The 20000-nt window shown below is 44.8% G+C and overlaps 2 non-coding genes across 2 annotated transcripts; both read left to right on the forward strand.

Moving 5' to 3' along the window:
• Positions 1-4838: 4838 nt before the first annotated feature.
• TRNAY-GUA (transfer RNA tyrosine (anticodon GUA)) lies at positions 4839-4921 on the forward strand. Its single transcript has one exon. It is a non-coding gene; the product is annotated as a tRNA-Tyr (tRNA).
• Positions 4922-19742: 14821 nt separating this feature from the next.
• TRNAW-CCA (transfer RNA tryptophan (anticodon CCA)) lies at positions 19743-19816 on the forward strand. Its single transcript has one exon. It is a non-coding gene; the product is annotated as a tRNA-Trp (tRNA).
• The last annotated feature ends 184 nt before the right edge of the window (positions 19817-20000 follow it).

The following is a 20000-nucleotide window of genomic DNA, read 5'->3' on the forward strand; positions in this document are numbered from 1 at the left end:
GACTACAATTAAAGAAATCACTACACACTGTCTATCTATCTGTTTCCATCTAATCAAAGACAGTTCCATTCGATCTTAGGCGATCCCAGGTTACCGACTCTCCGGCCTCATTTCGAGGCACGATTGGAGAGCTCCTTGGGCCCGCCGCTTTCTCCAAAATGGAAAACTTTCAAGATTAGCGTACTTTTCTATCTATCACTTACGTCATTTCTTGTTGTCAGTCAATCTTCATCAAGACAGTTGACCGAGTCGAAACCTATTGCTCAAGTCTTCCGAACCCGAATAACGAGAAAACTTTTCTCTTATATACGATACCATCAGACGCGCATTCCTTGGGATCAGAAGGAAGACTCTTTCATTTCAACGTCTACTCAGTTTGCTATCTTTTTCAGGATAAGGATCGGCCTATCCAACCACTATGGGATATGAGGTTTTTCCTCGGCTGCACAATCCGATGTGCAGAACTACTGAACGGAAAAAGGATCCTATTCCTCAGTCGACTTCCACCCGCCCGGCTAGTTGCATCAAAGGCATTAATTGTTTGACGGAGTTCTTTTCCGAGAGGGAAGAAGGGCAAGCAGGTCCCCCAAACGGTCTCAGAGTACGCAAGTCTTCGATTGGAGAAAGAGGTCGGGTTAGGGCAGGAAGGCTAAAGCTGCCGTTAAGCGGTTAAGTAGGAAGGATAGGTCTATAGTTGTTGTAGTAGAAGCTAAAGGTTGTCAACTTACGTTCTGTTCCAGCTTGAAAGTGAAGACGAAGCCAGCCGTTGAGTTGAAAGTTTGAGCGCTGTGTTGCGGCATGGGCCCTTAAGCTTCTTAGGCAAACTCTTTCATAACCTTGTCCCTTGTGTCGTTGAAAGGAGTCTAAAGCCAGATAAGATCATTCCCTAAGGGACTAGTCCTTCTATCTGACTTCTTCTACTCAATCAGCATGAAAAAAAAAGGCATAGAAGGGTGCAATACTTCTATCTTTCTGCCACTTCGTCTTGTACCTGTCCTTTTGGGACAGCCTCTCTCTTCACACCTTGAACCAGGACTAAAACCTATCCCTTCTATTATGATATGAATAAATCCTACTTAACCGCTAAAGGAACGTAGTTGCATTTCTATTCTATAAGGAGAGGGATTGAAGCTTCTTTGATAGAACCTGGGAGAGGTATGTTTCATTGCAGGTTCTTTAGAGCTTGGAGTTTAGAAGCATACTTGTTAGAGTAAGGAGCGGAGATACTCGACTGATAGGGAGAGGAACGAAGTAGCGTGTTGTTGATAGAACAAGGTATGAAGTAGCTCGACATTATAAAAGGAGAGGGGTTGGCTGGCTTCCCTACTTCGTCTTCTATCTTTCTTCCACCCCCTGGACACCATTCTACCCAGAACTCGTGTATGGATCGAGAGCTTAGAATGCCGTTAGAGAAAAGGCGTCATGAGTGGAAACACTCAGATGTGAGGTTAGTGACCTCAGTCTGTGGAGGTCCTTCAGACCCACGGGCGTGGGTGAAGGTTACACTGTAACAGGTGTATATTTTCGCTCATATCCTGAGCGGGTATTTGATTGAAGTGTCAAATACGCCGTCCTGGTCCTACTAAGATCAGCGCCAACCATTGGCAGCACAAGATCGCTGCGAGGAGAGTGCCCGACCTATTTGTCTTTCTCGCACCGATGATTAAACATAATTGCGTTATGAAAGAATGTTCGATCATCAAACTAAGACTCACTGAAAGCTGCCGTTCACGTCAGGGCATATAGATCAGCGGATATGTAGTTTCGTGTACTGATTCTCTTCGAGATTGGGTTGGTGTTCAGTGTGGGCAGTCTCATTTGCTAATCTATATGTTTTCAGTTTCAAGAGGGAAGAAGCGGGGTAGAGTAATTGGTCAACTCATCAGGCTCATGACCTGAAGATTGCAGGTTCGAATCCTGTCCCCGCCTAATCATCTGAGGCCGTAGTCAGCCTCAATCTTTCTGATTCGTAAGTAACTCAGTGAGTGCTTTCCTTTTCCCATGTCTTTTTTGGTCAACAACCAACCACATCTCTATATAGTCAAAACACTAGTCCTACAGGCTTGACGGGGTTCAGTCTGTATGGAGGGAAGATTTTTTTGAATGTAAGTAAAATGGATAAAAAGATCGATTTTTTTTCTTTTTCGTTTCTTATCTATCCCATAGCTGTTGTTGTTCTCTATTCCCTTTTTAGAGGGGGGCGCCCACCCGCATTGAATCTCCCCGATCCGGGTCTCGATCTCACTTTTGCCTTTTATGCTTTGCATTCATAAATGAATATTCGACTTGAAACCCTGTTCAAGGAACGCTTTGGGGAGTATTACGTATTGCCAGACGGCTTCACTTTCTCAGCCGGGGCATCTAGACTCACAAGTTGAAACCTTACAGGGTTTGCAAGATATCTTTGTTGATCTATTTTTTGAAGGGGGGCAAAGCCCTTCTTTTTTGACTGCTTTGGAGTTTGTTCTTAATTGGGTGGAGAAAGATGATTCGCTTTTTTTATGTTCCTTTAGCCTTTCGTGGAGATCGAATCCCGACTTTTTCTGACTGATGAACGAAATTAGTGCAGCGGCAAGGAGCGTTTTTGACTTCCTAACATGGATACCAAGTCTGGGTCAGAGAATTCATAGTAAGGCGATACGCTCTCCGATGCAGTAGATCAGCGGACCGGAAGATTAGCATGTGAGGCGAGAGTGTCCGGTCTGCTTCAAGTCCTGCCGTTCAATACTGGACTTCTTCTTCCGCTTCCAGGAGCAGCCTCTATCCTGTTGAGGTGAGGCCTTTGACTCCGCTTGCCTCTACTTTTCATGTCAAGCGTACAAGTGTAGTTTAGTGGGATTGACTTCTAAAGACAGGAATTCTTTTTCATCTCCTCGGGCAAGACCCTGTATAAGTCGACGTCTTAACCTGACTTCCTGAGCTCAGAGATTTGATGATAGGGATTGTTCACAGCACTAGTTGTCACCGTCTAATCCTTTCATAAAAGACATTCACTGACCCACGTAGGACTGCTGAATGGAATGATTCCTCCCCCGAGGGTGATGGAAGGGGGGGCACGACCCGATCTAAGATTACTCCCTGAGCAGAGTCTGACTTTTCGAAAAGAAGAGAGGAAGGGGCGTACCAAAAAGTTCTCCAATTCGATGAGGACAAGCAGGCACAACAATCCCAGGAAAGGTTCGAAGCACGTAGTTGCAAAGCTAATATTCAGAAGTTCAGTTCGTGAGATAGCTCCCCGGACCAGATCTTTTTGATAGATTCCTAGTACCGACCTTCCGTTCAGTGTAGGGAAGGGATTTGCCCCAAGCCAACAAGGAAGCAAAGTACCCGTGCTATCAGTACAAGTATAAGCCGGATCGTACCACACGGGAGCAGGATCCGCGTTCCACCTCTAAACCATAGGATCGGGCAATTAGAATCATGCCACTTTTTTATGGCAGGTTGAAGTTTCAGGCCAAGGGCGAAAGCAACTATGACTGACATCCTTAGATGAGCTTCAGGCCACTTGACCAATAGGCAAGCTCAAGTAGCTTTCAATCGGGGAGGATCAAGTCCAAAAGAAAGAGTGAAGGATCTGTCTTTTTTCCCAGCTGTATGAAGAAACCAAGCCAACCGAAACCGATTCAAGAGCCCTTCTATTTTTTATGTTATTTTATTATTACTTTTGCTCTGACTTTGAGCGATTCCATATCAACTAATGGAATCATAATAATAATTTCAATGAAAGGTTTAAGTAGTGCTTTTTTATTAATTCAATTATATGATGTTGTTCTACCTATTTGTCTGCCGAGGAACGTAGTCGCTTTCTGGTTGAGTTGAGCGTATGTCTTTGCCCAGATATTTTTCCTTTGTTTGAAAAAGACTAACTACTATAGTATAGTAAGGGGCCTTTTCTTGCTCGTTAGCGCTGTTTTTTGATTGCAGGGCGCTAGCTTACTAATAAAGAATAAATATATATATATAGGGCTTTTTTCTTTCATCTTTCAGCTTGATCGGAATCGATTCTATGATTGAATAGCAGAAGTGCTACTTATTAATTAGTAGTATAAACTCGGAGAGACAGACAGAGAGGCAATCATACCTGCTAACTCCTAGGATGAGAAGTAGGTCCCTTGTTTTTGGCAGGAATAGTTCCATTGTTGCCCCTCGGGAGAGTGAGTCTACTTAGCGAACTGGCAGGACGCGGAGATCGATTGATAAAGATGAATCTCGAGAGTGGATGGTTGACCGCCGCCCCCTTGTCCTGGAGGCTCTCCGGCCGAGGAGGGGCTTGCTATCGTAACCTTTTATCCCGGTGTATGTGAAAAAGAGTGACGAACCCTTTTTTGTTCGGTCATAGGTTGGTGTCCAAAGAACGAGAGTCGGCTTCCTTAACTTAAGTCCGTTGTTCCTCAGTAGCTCAGTGGTAGAGCGGTCGGCTGTTAACTGACTGGTCGTAGGTTCAAATCCTACTTGGGGAGAATTTGGAGTTATAGCTTTTCTGACCTAGCGACCCCTGTCCTTCCCCTTAGTTTCTAAACTAGCAGAATCGTGGGACATCCAAAGTGGGAAGTTTCTTGTTTCTTTTTTTTCTATTTCTTACTCCCTTTTTTAGTTTAGGAACTTGGTTCGTTCAATTCACTTGCTCATGAACTCGCAGCTTCGCCAGAAGCGACTAGGGGGGAGCTGTCGTAGAAGCTTTGCCCTTTGTACAGAGATTGTTATGAACTGACTAGCGGAACGCTAGCTAAGCTAAAAAAGAGTCTGAGTTCCCTTCAATCAAATCAATAAGCTTTATTTCAGGTTTTTATCCCTCCTTCTTAGAACCCATTGATGGAGGGGGGCCTCGGCCCGGGAAGGGGAGAGTGGCCGAGTGGTCAAAAGCGACAGACTGTAAATCTGTTGAAGTTTTTCTACGTAGGTTCGAATCCTGCCTCTCCCACTTGTTTGTTGTAGACTTCTTCGAAGAGAAAGGGGGAGAAAGAAATCCTATAGCTTAGCTTGAGTAAAGCCCATTAGTATTAGTAGTAATTGGATCTTTTCTAAGGTTTGAGGATGCTGTACCGATAGGTGCGGGAGATTTATATTGATATAAAGATAACGTCAGCATATTGGCTCCAGCCGGTAGCACGGGGCTTGCGAATTCTTCGATCCATACCCTCTGAGTTAAAGAGTGGGTCGGCACAGTTTTCCAGGTTGGTTCAAACTTCATCCCTTGTTCAAGGGGAATAGTTTGAATCTGGGGTACATAACGGTTTACAAGACGATTGAAGGACTCCTTTATGGAGCCAACCAACTCAACAACAGTGTCCATACAAGACACCGGCTGAGATATACTGGAAAAGTGTTTTCTACCCGTTTTGCTAAGGTTATAATCTTAGAAAAGGAGAAGAAAGATACCATTTAACCAGCATATCCGCCTTTTGATCCCGTACACATATCATCCTTCTATGATGGGAAGGGATTTACCTGGGCTTGCACTGGAAATCCTATGAGAATATGACAATAGGAGTTTTCTTAACTGCTAAGCTTACACAGACTCCTGAAAGATTCGGACGAAGGCATTCCAAAAAAAAAAAAGAAGAAAGCTATTTATACGCTAGAGCCTTACAGAGACTTCCTAAAAAGAAGTGACCTTATCTAAATCTAAGGTAAAAACTCAAAGGCCCACATGCTTTCCTTTTTTGCTTGCCTAAGTCCCTTTTTCTACATATGGATTGAAAAAAGTTTTTCGGCCTGTCATGGACAGAAACTAAACCAGGCTCGCGTAGATACATTACCTGAACCATGCTTTTCCCAAGCGGGGGTCTAAGACCCTTTTCGGAAGCAAAACCCAGAGCAAAGGGGGGCACGGACAGCAGTTAGAACATACAGATAAGAGCACATAGCATCACTTACATCAGAAGTGGGATCACTCACTTCAAACCTTACTTCACAAGATCTTATCGCATTGAAAATCCGTATGGTGCAGTTATGAACGGAAGCACTGGGGTTAAGCCGAAAGTAGAAGTCGAAAGAGTAGTAGGAGTAGGCGAGAAGCCGGCGCGTCTTCATTTTGGGAATTCCTAACGGAATGAATATAACCAAGGGGAATGGAAATCATCGAAGATATAGTGTGTGTGCCGTGAGTAATCAATCTTCGCAAAGACAGAATCATGGATGTGGTCGTACTAATACTAATACTAATAAAGGATACTCTTTTGATACTTCTTTAATAGATCAGGAATTTATTTTCTTCAAAAATGGATTTGACTTTGCTTTTTAGGATGCTAAGGTTGGGGTGCTTATCCTCGTTTTAGTGATGTGCAGGCCCACTCGATGAAACGAAAAAGCTTGACAAGCTGGATGGATATTGGGTCACGGACATAGGAATACGGAATTAAAAAACCTGAGGCATTTAGGAAAACAACAAGCCTTGGTGCGACCTGACTCGGAACTGGAATTGGCAAAGAAGGAAGCCCCAGGTGCTTGAAAGACCAATACGCTCTAATGAGTCCCACTTACCAATATTTAAGGTGCACCGCAGGACTCATTCTGATCCACCCGCGGACACCCCTATCTTAAGCAAATGCCGACTTACCCTTGGCCTTCCCAGATAAGAAAAAAAAGAGAAAGAATTGCCTCTCGCTCACACCCTTTCTAGGGGCGAATCATCGGATCGGATTGACCACCCTTTCTTTTCGCTTTTGATGCAGCTACAGCCTTTTCAACTGCTATTTGCTCGGTAACCATTATCTAGTCATGAAACGGGAACCGTAAATGAATACGAATAGGCCCTTCGAACTTGATTCACAAGACAGGCTCCGGTCTTAGGCATGTCTATCAGGTCCATTCTATCTCCTCCTCGAAGGAAGAGGCTCAAAGGCGAAAGGGATCGCCCTTGACCCCACTACTGCTCAGCTTACTTGCTTTCCCTAAGCACACACACTAAGTAGATAGTAGGCACAGGTACGCTAGGAGCTCATCGAACTTAACTTGTAGAGTGAGACCAGTGCTCGATATGGTTCATTTCAGTTCTCGTTCTCTCGATATGCTTCAACACATACCTGTCATCTATCTTTTTCAAGCGGTATCTCAGTCTGCTTTCCCTGATATTGGTAGTACGTACTATCTTTCCTTGCGTGGAAGTAGTTCAAAGCTATCTTGAGATATATCTAAAAGCTATATATAAGGAGAAGTCCCGGTAGAGCTATTTCATGCCCTCTTATATGCTCGCTAACGTTTGTTAGCTCGTTTCCAAGTACAGAAGGCGGGTCTGGGAGACTTTTAAGTGAGAGAAGACCGCTGATAAAACAGTAGTGCTGCTCACTGATCGGTAGGGAGGAAGGAAGCATAGCAGGGGAAGGGGATAGCAAGAGAGAGAGACATGCGAGTTCGACTCTCGTTCTATCCATGTTCAGCAGTCCTTGTCCATGTTGGAACTGGGCAGTACCGCTCAACTACGAGATGCTTGAAAGTAGTTGCTTTTACTGTCTTTATTGAGATGTTCCGTGTACCGCACCGAGCCTTAATAGGTTGAGATTCTGTAAGTAACTACTCCGTGCAGGAATCTCTTTATGGAGGGAATTTGGATTTGTTATGAGATGGACTTCTTTTTCAATGATTCTTCTGATTTACTTCCTCTGGCAGTTGTAGTCATTTATGCTCTGTGGTGGCGGCGCCCTTTACCATTATTAAATTTGCCTCGACCCGACCCCGATCTGACTTTAGCATTTGATGCTCTGAGATATGAAATATCTTCTTTACTATAAACCCTGTTCAAGGAACGCTTTGGTGAGTATTACGAATTGCCAAACGGCTTCACTTTCTCAGCCGTTGGTGAGCATCTATATTTTACGATCTTGATGTGACGGCTGGGTCTTGACCTAGCTACCGAACTGACTTAATGAAATGGTAGACGTGGCCAAAGGAAGGGGTCGAAGGACAACGAGAACTCACAGCTTTCTCTCTATCCTGCCTGAGGCCAAACTCACACTTTATGGAGCTATAGCATACATTGAGCCTGCAGGGAGAGCCCTCTGGAATTGCAAAAGCCTTTGCCTCTATAACAGCCTCAATTCAAAGAAAAGTGTAAGTTACATTGATTCGGTCTTCGGGCTCACCTGATCTTCTTGGGAGCGTACCCTACAAGGGAAGAGAGTAGCCTGGGACAAGATATCTGATTTACGCAAGGCCAAGCCGACCTTCCGCTTCCGGAATGGATTTCTTTGAGACAATAAAAGAAAGATAGATAAGGGATTTTTCTTTCCCAGCCGTTGCCCTTGTCAGAGAGATTCCTTTTTTTCTTTAAATAAGAGAATTCTGACCTCAACCTCACTCAAGGGATAGAAAGGGGCGATGAGCTCAGTGGAGTAGAAGCCGTCCTTCTGAAATAGAAAGCCCTAGCTATGAGTTACTCCAATCTAGCCGTGAAGCGCGAGGGCCAATATTCAAATGAAAGCAAGGGGCTGATTGTCCTCATGGGGAAGGGATGAATACGAGCTGTCGGAAGAGCTGCTCTCTAAGAAGCAACCAATCCAAGAATTTCTTGATTTGGTAGAGTACCAGTCACAACACTAGAACCAAGTTAGGTGAGCTTGAATGCATAGGTAAGAGCGGGGAAAGCTGCTCTTAGAGCGTACTCCTTCCGATCTAGGCGTATGGTTGAATCTATCCTTCAAGTAGTGCTTGATTGAGGGATGAACCCGAATCCGTACTTTCCGGTACTTTTCCTCTTTCAAGTGGGTTGAACTCTTTCTTTTTCTTTTATTGGCACGGATGGACACCTCGAAGAGAATCCTTCTTCTTCTGCCTGGCTGGCTTTGTACTGACTGATAAGAGTCTCCAATATGCAAGCCTTACACGTGACTTAGTAAGCCAAAACAGGGCAACCCACTGCTCGCGACGTGCGGTGCGAGTTGCTTTGTAAAAGGTATTTATGTATCAATCAGTAGCCAGAGAAAAAAAAAAGTACAATTGCAACTTCAGACATTGAAGAAGATTTTTTAATGAGCAAATTTGGCGCAAGCCAATGCCGCTAATAAACACCCTTTTTGAAATTGAAATGAAACAACTTTGAAGCGCCCTAACATGTACCTACGGAGCAGAAGATAGATCGGTCCTCGTAGAACGTTCAAGACTTTAAGTCTGTTGTTCCATATCAATTACTAAACCTCGTGGTATCCACGTACAAAACATACCATTACCAATAAAAGAATTAGCACATTGGTGTCGGTCTACTAAGCCAGTCAATCAAGTATGTAGTGTAGAGTCCATGGTGTAGGACAGGTTTTAGTACGAGGAGTTCAATGAAAGGATTTCTCTATAGTAAGAGTGATCCATGGCCTTTCGCCTAGAGTCATAGAAGAATTCCTTCATGCTTCCCATAGGGGTAGGAAAGAGTCAAGTGGCCGGTTAAGCAGCTAGTCCTACCTAATCTAGGCACATACGCCGGTGAGAGCAGTGCCTTTTCAAATCAAAGCTTAGCTTCTGAGATTCTCTGACTAATAGAAAACAATCTTTTGGGAAAGTATTCTGCGCTCTACTCTATTAGGCTGTGGGGCCCAGATCTTCTTGAATAAACTACTGTTTGCCCCTTGGAATGAAGCCTCTTAGGCTGTCTACCTTTGATTCAAGAGTCTCACCTTGGCGATCTACTGAGAAGGTCGTATCCATGGTCTCGACTCGCTCATACCCAGCCCACCTCTCTGAGGGGGACTTCCTTGCTATGCCACCATCCTATTAGCTTAGCTGGTAGTTAATCTATTTACTAGTCTGATGCACACTTGGAAGGCTCTCCTTTATCTTACCAGTCGTGCAGCACTATACACGCGTTTAGGTCATCATTCTTATCTAAGGCGGATAATTGGGCTTATAATGCCTTTGTTTTATGGACCTCGGGACCTTTCATTTCCAACTTCGGCCTATCATCTTATGTTTTTAGTTTCAAAAAAAGAAAAGGTTCGCGCCCTAGAGTGCATCCACGTCTTAGCCTTCACGGATGAGGCCTGCTATGACAAGGGATAGATAGGCACTACCTCTAACAAGGTAGTCCTATGGCGATAGAATGCCTTCTGGATACGACTAAAGAATAAACCATTATCTATATTCCTAGTCCCTTTGTCTGAGCACAGGTGACTCTCTTAGTGTTAGTACTTGTTCAGATTAAGATGTACATAGTCTTTAGGGTACGGTCATTACGCAGCAATATATCTTCCCCACTGGGCGTGGTATACAAGATAGCATCTAGCAAAGGACTTATCAAACCTGTTCCGAATCCAGAATCGAAAGCCATAGGAACAAAGCTTGAGGAATACTGTGACTTCCATCAAGCCAAAGCAAAGTGAACGAATTGTTCATAATGGTGTCTGTGTGAAAAGGAGATTCCTTAGAAAGATTTGACTCCTCAACAGCTGTTCTCCCCTTACACCAACTGTATGTAGTTGAATCGAGATTGGCGTTGCCTGGGTCAACTCTCTCCTATCTCATGTTGCTATTTTAGCTTTCATTTCCGTTATGTTACATATTGATCTTCTTTGACCCGCGAAAGCGAACGAGGAAGCTTACCATTCCGCCGTCGGTCAGTTATTCAAAGAAGAGTATCAACGGTATAACTACGAAATATTGATAGCAAAGCTCGGACTTTCATCCCAAACTCTTTCTTCTTTCGAATCTGAACCATGAAAGTCAGTCAATGTTGGCTTCCTCGATTACACAGTTGACCACACGCATTCAACGGTAGGGAGTAAGACCTTCTCTTTACAATTTGGAAGGTAAATTCCAGGGATACTCATCGAGTGGACCATACCAAGGCTTTCCAAGAAAGCTCCTTCTTTGCTTTTCTGATTGATCTCATTGTGGACGTGTAGAGATAGGCACCTTATCTATGCAATATAGATCTCTCTAGACAGATTCGTGAAAGATCCATTTATTTACGCCATGGAAGTTTCATTGCTGAATGACTTGTCTGCTACCAACTCCTTCCTCTATGGGTAGGGCATCTCTACATGTGAGACCTTGTATACAAATTGATCACATACCGCCGAGTAATTAAAGAAAAACTCCTCCTTGCTTTCATGCATAGCAGACTAACAAGCTGAAAAGTGATCTCGCTGTACCCGATCCCCAAGCACTGACATTGAGAGAAGAGTGGAACGGGACTAGCCTTATAGGGGACTTCCCCGGATACTTATCAACTCATATCGGAGCAAGGAAGCTAGCAACCTACTGAGACTGAGACCGCGCGAAGCAATACCACATTCTCAATACCCCGGAAGACAGCGATGTAGGGCTTCGTTCTTCTCTTGTTCCTGTTTCCATACGGTATCGATGGGCCGATCGTTTCCTCTGGGAAAACTAGCAAATAGCATTTCCCTGGAAGTGGCATGTCAAAAAGGAGGAATTTAGATCCCACCTATGGGCGAAATCAATGAAGACCTTTTCCCTCCCTTCGGTCGCCTCTATTTCGAGAAATGTTGTTCTTCACTAGCGGCAAAACTAAGAATGATTTTATCCCTCATGGGCTGGCATGAGAAATTGAAATTGATCGATCTCCCCGATGGGAAGAAAGATTCCTAACAGTTATAAGACGATTATGTGCGGCGTAAATGGTGATCATTGCAGGATAAAACTTGGTGCTATAGCAAAACAACTTTTTCTTCCACGCACAGAATAGGTTGTTCAAGAAGGGGACAGGGATGTGGATCTCACTACTATTGATTAACCGGTGTCAGTTGCTTTAACAGCTTTCCATGGGCATCCACCCGCAAAGATAAGAGGCCTACGCAACGATCCTTAGAACTCTCCGGTTCAAAGCCGCCCGCAATCGATACCTTTCCATTCCTATATCCTATACGATACGCTATTTTCCTGTTTCAAAGAGCTTATTCGAGAACAAGGCGCAGCAAGAGCTAATTCGATAACAGGATTCTTCGCAATTAGCCTTTCCTCGCTTTCGCTTTCAAGGGGCGTAGCGCTTGCTTACTTCTTAGAGTAGAGTCCGGAATTTTTAGCTTATTAGGTCACAATCCTGTCTTATTTAGATCTTCTTTCAGTCTAGCCCTTCTTCCACATGAGATCCTATTTTTCCTAACTCCATGTAGCACCACTATCCAATGAAAAAAAAAATCCTGCTATTTCACTCCTGGAATTCCCTGATAGAGAACTCCAGTTCTATACCTGGGGCTAGCTACTAGCTCAGACTCCGGCTTCTTAGTGTGGCCAAGTGGTAAGTCCTTTCTTTTCTGTCTGAGAATATGTCTTATCTTCCGAGGTGGCATGAGACAATAAGTGAGTTCCAGTTTAGTCTTTTGAATGTTCCTGAGGTGGATCGAGTCTCTGGTAGTTCTAGGTGGCTAGAGACCAGGGCTAACAGTCCTAGAAAGAGCAGTCCTATTTCTAAAGTACACGAACATCTTTGACATAAGGACGCTTTCAATCTTTCTTCATGAAAGCCAGACAGCGGAGCGGAGATAGAGTCCAAGCGCACTATAGCACTGCAGGGAAAGAAAATATCTTCCTTTGAAAAACTAAAGTAGTACTAAATCAAAGAAAGACATGAATTGCCCGAAGGCCAGGTTCTTTATTCCCATAGGCACAAAGACCGATCCCGACCGTCCCTTATTATTTGATTTTACACGTGCCTGGAAATGATGCTTGAATTCTTGCTTGTCTTATGAGCCATTTACTTACTTATGGAAGACATGGGGCACGAACGAGAGCATGGTTAATTAAGTAGGCTATGGAGCATGAGCCATATCAGTGCTAGAAAGACTTCCTTTTTCGATATGGTTTGATAGTAGGAGAGAAGTAGTACCCCTACGAGCGATGGATAAGAAATGCTTTTTTTTTTCAAGCGGAAGAAACTTCACTGCAGGGGAAGGCTTATGTCACTCGGATGGGAAGGCGCTAGCCGCATGGAGTAGCCATAAGAGTTAGAAGACCGCCATCAAGGATGACAAGTCACATCGGGACAGCCCTTTTTCCAGCTAGCTGATATAGAATGGAAGGGGAAGGAGGAGAAAGATAAAAAGGCAATCAACAGACTCTGATAGACGCTATGGGACCATCTCCCTTGGGAGAAGCCTTTCCGTTGTTCCAGGGTTTTCTTACTATTGAGGTCCATTTTTCCTATCATGGCATGGGGATTAGAGAGAAGATCAAGAGTTTCGAACAAGCACGCAAGCCTGAAAGCATGAGTTTCCAGCGATCGAAGTTCAAACTTGGCCGGACAGGAAAGAGGGAAAGCCTTCTTCTCAATGAGCTGTATCCATTATACAATCACCGGGCTTTGCCAAAGACAGTCCCAGTAAAGGGGTGTGTAGCAAAGCATCCACCGAGACTAGATTGGAAGATAGTCATGTGCTCTATGAAAGCAATCGAACATCATGTGTGAAGCATATGAGATGGCTAGCCGGGCAGTTCCATCATAGTTCGTGACAGGGTGTAAAGGATATATGATCTTACTTTACGATTGAGGTCTTCTTTCTCCTCTTCTTCACCGGGAACCCCTATTTCATCAACCAGACGGACAATGGGAAGCGTCTGAGCAATAAAAAGATAAGCCAAAAACGTGAAGTAGAGGGATCCCATCCTGACGGATGAGCTGCTCCCTCCCCCGGTTAACTACCACTACCCGGTCTTCCCTTTGAATTGATAGCTTCCGCTGGAGCACTTGCCTTCGTGATGAATCCCTTGAGCTTTGACTATCTTTTTGCTTCTTCTTGCTAGCCTTCGATTGTATGGTTTCCTGTATCGCTCTTGTCAAGCTCCAGCCCGATCCCTGTGATCTCGTACTTGGCCTTCCCCCCCTCTTTATCTTCGTCCCGGGATAGAGCCTTTCACTAAAGGGAAGGTTCCCGAGCTTGGCCGAAAAAAATCCTGGAAGTAGCACTGCTTTGGCGATTGGCAAGACATATCCGAGTAGCGCTGCCTGAACGAAGCGTGGGCGTAAAGCATCAAGTGGAGGCGTCGAATCCTTGCAAGAGGGGGGCAGACCGGTCAAAGCCAAGTCCAGACGAGCTGGCCAAAAGGCATAGGGCCAAGGCGGAGCTGGCAGGCTCATCTCACTTATTGTGTGCTTTGTTGGAATAGACTGACATCAAGGGAAAGTGCACTTTATCTCGATTCCTCTCTTTCTACAACTCTTTCCAACCCACTGCTCAGCCCCCCTCCAAACTATGGCATCAAGGTCGGACCAAGGGTCGGGCCTCCACCGATCTACTGATAAGGTAAGGGGAAAGACAACTGAATAAATAGGTCTATCTATCCTATAAAGACGGGCTAGAGTAAACGCCAAGCGCTGGCCCATTAGTGGGTTCAATTCCTGCTTGCCTCTCATTTTCAATTGTTTGTTAGAGTAGTCTCGATCCTATTGAACATAAGCTATATCACAGGGAGTAAGTAGATCATGATCGGAGGGGACGACCGGAGAAAGATAAGTCAAGGAGGACCCGAAGAGGAAGAGCGGTCCGTCCTAAACGAAGAGCGGTCGCTGAGAGCGAAATGAACTGATTTGGCCGGAGGGGGCCACGGGATTAGACTCTCGATGTATTATTACATTTCTAGCGGGAGGAGAGTAGCCCCGAAAGAAGTCGGTCCTAGCGAAAACACATAATACAGCTTATGGCCGAGAGTGTCATGAAAGAAAGGTCAGTCTGCACAGGCGGGACGTGACATTAATAGACAGGTCAAACTGTGGAATCGTCTGATTTTCACTCGGATGACGTAATTCAATTTGATTTATATCAGTGTGCAGCAGCCCCTATGACAGAATTGAACATCAGATATATCACATCCATAAAAAGATTAAAAACAGTCGGTTATGAGAGCAGCACTTTTCCTTGCGGGGGCCCCGTCTCCCATCGGTGCGCTGGAGACGATTCTTTCTGTATCTTCGGCTTCGTCTTCTCCTCCTTCTGAGTCAAACAGATAAAATAAAACATGTGAATGAACGAATTTATCGTAGATTGCACGAGCAAACCACCCTTTTTTACTTTACAAATGATTGTGATTGTGGAGTTGAGGCAGGGGCTCTTGCTTTTTACTAGGCTAGACGACTCGGCGATTCTACCCTACTTTTTTCCCAGGATTGGACGCCTATTGACGAAGCTCAGGATTGGATTGTCGCCTTACTGCTTGACGAGAACAACCTACCACTGACTTTTTGAAAGTACCTATCTCATTGCACTAAAAGAGTCTGTCTTTGACGATAGGGCTTGAGGTCGATCGGTCCACCACTAAGGATCTATGGTAGGTCAAAGAGCGCAGAGAAGATTGTCCACCACTTCTTCTTGTACGCGCTATAAGATATAGGCTTTCTATGAAAGCTCGTAAGATCAGCTGACAAAACAAAACAGAAAGGGATTCGGACTCGCCTGGTTCATGTCTATCGACGAGGGATCTCAGATTGCGCTTGACCGCAGACTCGTAGCATGGGTGAGAATTCTTCATCTTAGGTAATGAAGGTGGGCGGCTCGTCGTCTTTGAAAAAGGAAGGGATGATTCTTGCCAAACTCTGTCATGCCCATCCTCCTTGGAGTTTAAAAAAAAAGATCCCCTTATGTTTTTCCGTCTTCTTCTCTGCCGAAAGGAAAGACAAAGGCGAGGGAGTCCTCGAACGGGGAAACCCACGATTGAGAGGTCAGATCACACCATCCTCATTGATCCAACTCGGGTTGGTATGCTCACAAAGAGAGACCCTACCACATGTGTTTCAGTTTGAGAGCCACCCTGTTTTCTCGATGTCTTCTTCTCTTTCGGGTGGGAGGCATTCTTCAATAGCTTTCATTACTGAGGGGCCCAATCCTAAGAATAAGAGTATCAAAAGACTCGATCTATCCGACCTTACCATAGTCTCCCTCGAGGCGCGGTCAACCTAGCAGGTGTCATACCTTCAAAAGAGATGGCTCAGACAGATTAGCTATAATGCGCAGTTAGATACTTCGATGGCTCTCGAACTAGCTGTGTTAAGCATATAGCTAGCCTTCTATTACCTTATTTCTCCAAATTTATGAATCCATAATTGTTGCCATTCAGTCTCTTATTAGCGATAGGGGCCGTCATCCAACATGCTTCTATCTAAGTGATTTCATACCTTATTCCCTCCGCCACCCTCACCCTTCTAAGCTCCTTTGCCCTATGCCTTTAGTTAGTCTGCTTTGAATGATCATTTCACTCTTCGAAGGTGAGCGAAGTACTTCGAGGGATTAGATGGAAGGAACCTCTGCTAAGAATGGAATACAATTCTTTGTGTCCTTATTTAGCTTTCAAGTGGGAGAGGACTTCCATAGAGTGAGCCCTTCGATCGCGGTGCTCATCTTACCACCCTAACTACTAGCGCAGTCCAACTTATCCCTGCTAACCCACAACTAAAGCACCATGACTCTTTGATTCCGAAATGCGGCCGAGGGCATCGGAAAGGACACATCACACGCCCTAACTCCACGAAGGGATGGATGGAATAGACAGGCACAAACCGTTGACCCTAATCTTACCAAGATATACAGGTATTCAATCCAGAATGGGCACAGAAACTGTTCAGGAAGTGAATAAAGCAGAAAGATACACATTAGTATTGGACTTAACCCCAGAGGAGAAAGAAGAACCTCCGCTTGTCCTAGAGCTAGCCTCAGAGTCAGAAGTTTATGTTAACCATACCACTAGGACAGGAAGGGTCTATCAACCGCCTCATTTGCAAGGCTAAGAAGAGCAAGAATCTATTATGCCTTTCGCTCAGTTATGAGCCAACAGGAATTTGACTGGATTGAGACTCGCGGTGCTTACACCTCTAAAGTCAGCCTCGCTCAACAATTCCTCGAGACCAAAGCAAAAGTTCTCTTTCGATCCCAAGGAGTTCATTACCTATTATTGTTGGCTATTCCAATGCCAATGCCAATGATAGAGAGATTAGGGGAATATACTGACCGAGAAGAGAGAGTAAGACCCTAAATGCTTACGGGACAGAGAGGACGCTAGTGAGATGCGCAGGTGTATGAGCTCTGAGATGTGTAGGTAGAAAGAGAAGAAGCCGTTCCAACTGGTCCTATCATCCTAGGGTAGTAGTCAATCCGATGTAGCTAATCCGACCGGCATTAGTAGACGAGTACAAATGAATATAGTAGCCCTATACAATAGACGGTAGTTCCATTAGAAATTCTATGTAAAAAGTAACCTACCGGTTACAAAGGCCTATGAATTTACAAAGTCAACATCGGAGAGTCTTCTTAACAGCTGTACTAATGCCGTTCGCCTTGACTTTAGTCATGTAGAGCATTTTCTTTTGGCATAGGAGCCTTCTAGGCCTACTGACTCTTATCTAAAGGGGCATATCGAGATCCCTTAGCCCACAAAGCCCTTGACTTTCCTTCTCTGCTTCGCACCATCGTGACACTCACCCTTCGTTACCCAGCCCATCGCTAACGCTCAGCCTCGTCTTTTGATTTGACGACCTATTTCCCTCTTTCTCTATTTAGGATAGAAAGCATAAGGTCGCAAGTGAAGCTTCTGGAGAGAGCAATGAAAGAGTTAGAATTGGACCCATAACATTGACACAGGGAGAATCCATTGCTTGGTTTCCCACAGGCAGAAAAGGACTTGGCCTGGATGTAAACTGTAAAATGAAAAGAAAATTGTAGTATCCAAAAGGGCAGCTAAGCTAGCAATCCGAACAAGAAGATCTTCCCGTGGACTCAACAGGGTTCACGAATCTTATCAACTATTTACATGAAGTAAAGTTGGAATAGATCCCAGACTTCGGAGATAGCCACCACTACTACTACTTTAGAAAGGACCGAATGGCGTGCCTTATACCTTTCAAATGAATGGTGGGGAGACCGGAATCGCTTTTGTCGCTCCGGATTTCCTCTTAGCCGAAAGGGTCGAGGCAGGAAGGAGAACGCTATATATACACCTCTTTGTACCTGGGACTAGACATAATAGCTTGAGAAAGGCTCGGGAAAGTACGTTGTGTATTTTATAGCACACGAGATAGGCGGCTTGGCTTAGAGCCTACACCAATCTATCTGTTCTATCTGTAATAGTTCGATCTGTCTTCCTGAGATGAGAATTTGTTTTGAAATAGCTAGATTAGAACTGGCCGCCTTGCCTTGGCTTATTGTGTGATTTTTGAGCAGGAGCGAGCTGTCTTTGGCACAATCTGTACTGTAGCCGGGAAAGCAGGAGTCAAGCTGTTCACAAGCAGTGGTTATGAGCCGCATCTAAAGCCAATCCATTTACAAGTGAAATCTTGCCCAACTCCAACTACAAGGAAAGAAAGGGGTGAGGTGCTCATTCTGTATAAATTGGGTCTCTCGGAACCATGGGCGGCGAAAACTAGGATGGAATCATAGGTAAGGGATGACATAACTGGGGAGTAGGAATGGCAGATCCGTTTTTTCCCAACATTATGAACTCTTCAACTTGTAGTCCACCAAGAGGCTCAATCCTCTCCTGACTTACGTCTGAGCCCAGGTTTGTAAACCAGCCATTCAATGGAAGACTTTGTCCTCTTATTTATGTTAAGCATTAGGGTCCTTCACATAATCTCGAACCGTGCCCCTTCCTCAATGAGTCACGAGCGAGCCATGCCACATTGCATGGGAGGAACTGATCCTTCACTTCCCTTTTGAGCTTTCGATTCTATTCTAGACCGCTTGATATCATATCTTACCAGCCCCACCCGGGTGGCTTCCGCGTCACCCCCAGTTGCTCCATTCTGGATCCCTGAGTGATAGAATAGCTATAAGCTAGCCCACCCTCACCTTGATGAGTTTCACTAAGAAACCGGGGGGTGCCTATGTGACTAACATAGGGCTCTGCCTTACCAAGCAGAGTGAGGTTAGAAACTCCAATTTTGTGATAGGACTGACCCTGGTGAGAACCAGCCTATCACGCCACCGAGGTTCCGCCTCGTTTGCCTTAGTCTTGCGATCTAAGGGTGAAGGAGTCATCCAGCCACCGGGATTGGTTACCCGGTTGACCCCTATCCGTATCTACATCTACGTCCTGATTGAGTTACATAGAAACTAAAAGAACTTGAAAGCAAGAGATCCAACAGGAATGAAATGAATATCTATTTTTAAATAATCAAGTGAAAAATCCCCCGAACCTCTGATCCGATAGCAGCTATAATATGCATCTACGACTAGCTACAGGAACTAGATGAAAACTTCTACAACAGGGTATCGAAGAATGCATTCTGACATCGAGTCCTCAATCAATGTAGATGATTCAACAAGGTAGACCGAAGCAACTCGTCGATCAGCTATCACCACATCGTTGCCGAGAATGGCATAGCGATCAAACTAGTGACTGTCTACGGCTTATGCCTTCACTCGGGGGAGAGCACCCATCCAAAAAGCAGAAAAGTGAAGAAGTGACGTCCAAACCCTCGGATGGACCTAAACTAGACTCAGTCCGAGCTCCTGCAAGAGGGTCCAAAGTAGAGTGGCATGGAATCGGCCGGAAAAGACAGATCTTATCTTATAATTGCGTATATTGAGTGAGATGCCGCTTCAAAGATGCTGCTTACCTAGGATGGTGTGCTTTTCGCTCCTTTGGCTTTCTTTCTCCCGGAGACCATGCCATTCCTCGACACCGACCTTCAAACAAAGTCAGATGAGGAGCTGGCTTCCCTCAAAGTTGCTCTGGCTGACTTGCCCGTTCCGCTTTGGGGCGGTTCTTCCTCCAGCAGCCTATTCTTTCACAGCTTCTATGCCAAGGGCTATTATATCTATTCGATTATGCAAGATGTATTGGGGTCACATAAAATTATTTATGAAAAGAAAGCGCTCTTAGTTCAGTTCGGTAGAACGCGGGTCTCCAAAACCCGATGTCGTAGGTTCAAATCCTACAGAGCGTGATTCCATTCTTGTTAGATCGAGAATGACACTGAAATAATTGAACAGCAGTCTAAAGTCTGAATTTTACCTCCTGTGGATTAGGATTAAAAACAAAGAAAGAGGAGGTAAATAAACCAAAGAGATGTTAATGAAGAAAGGGTCCAAACGCGGAGGCAGTTCCAGTCCTTGTCGCAGCGCAGTAGT

The sequence above is a fragment of the Vigna unguiculata genome, unplaced genomic scaffold (genome assembly GCF_037176805.1).
Source record: "Vigna unguiculata cultivar grain cowpea cultivar isolate G323 ecotype 2 unplaced genomic scaffold, ASM3717680v1 ptg000227l, whole genome shotgun sequence".
Classification (NCBI taxonomy): domain Eukaryota; kingdom Viridiplantae; phylum Streptophyta; class Magnoliopsida; order Fabales; family Fabaceae; genus Vigna; species Vigna unguiculata.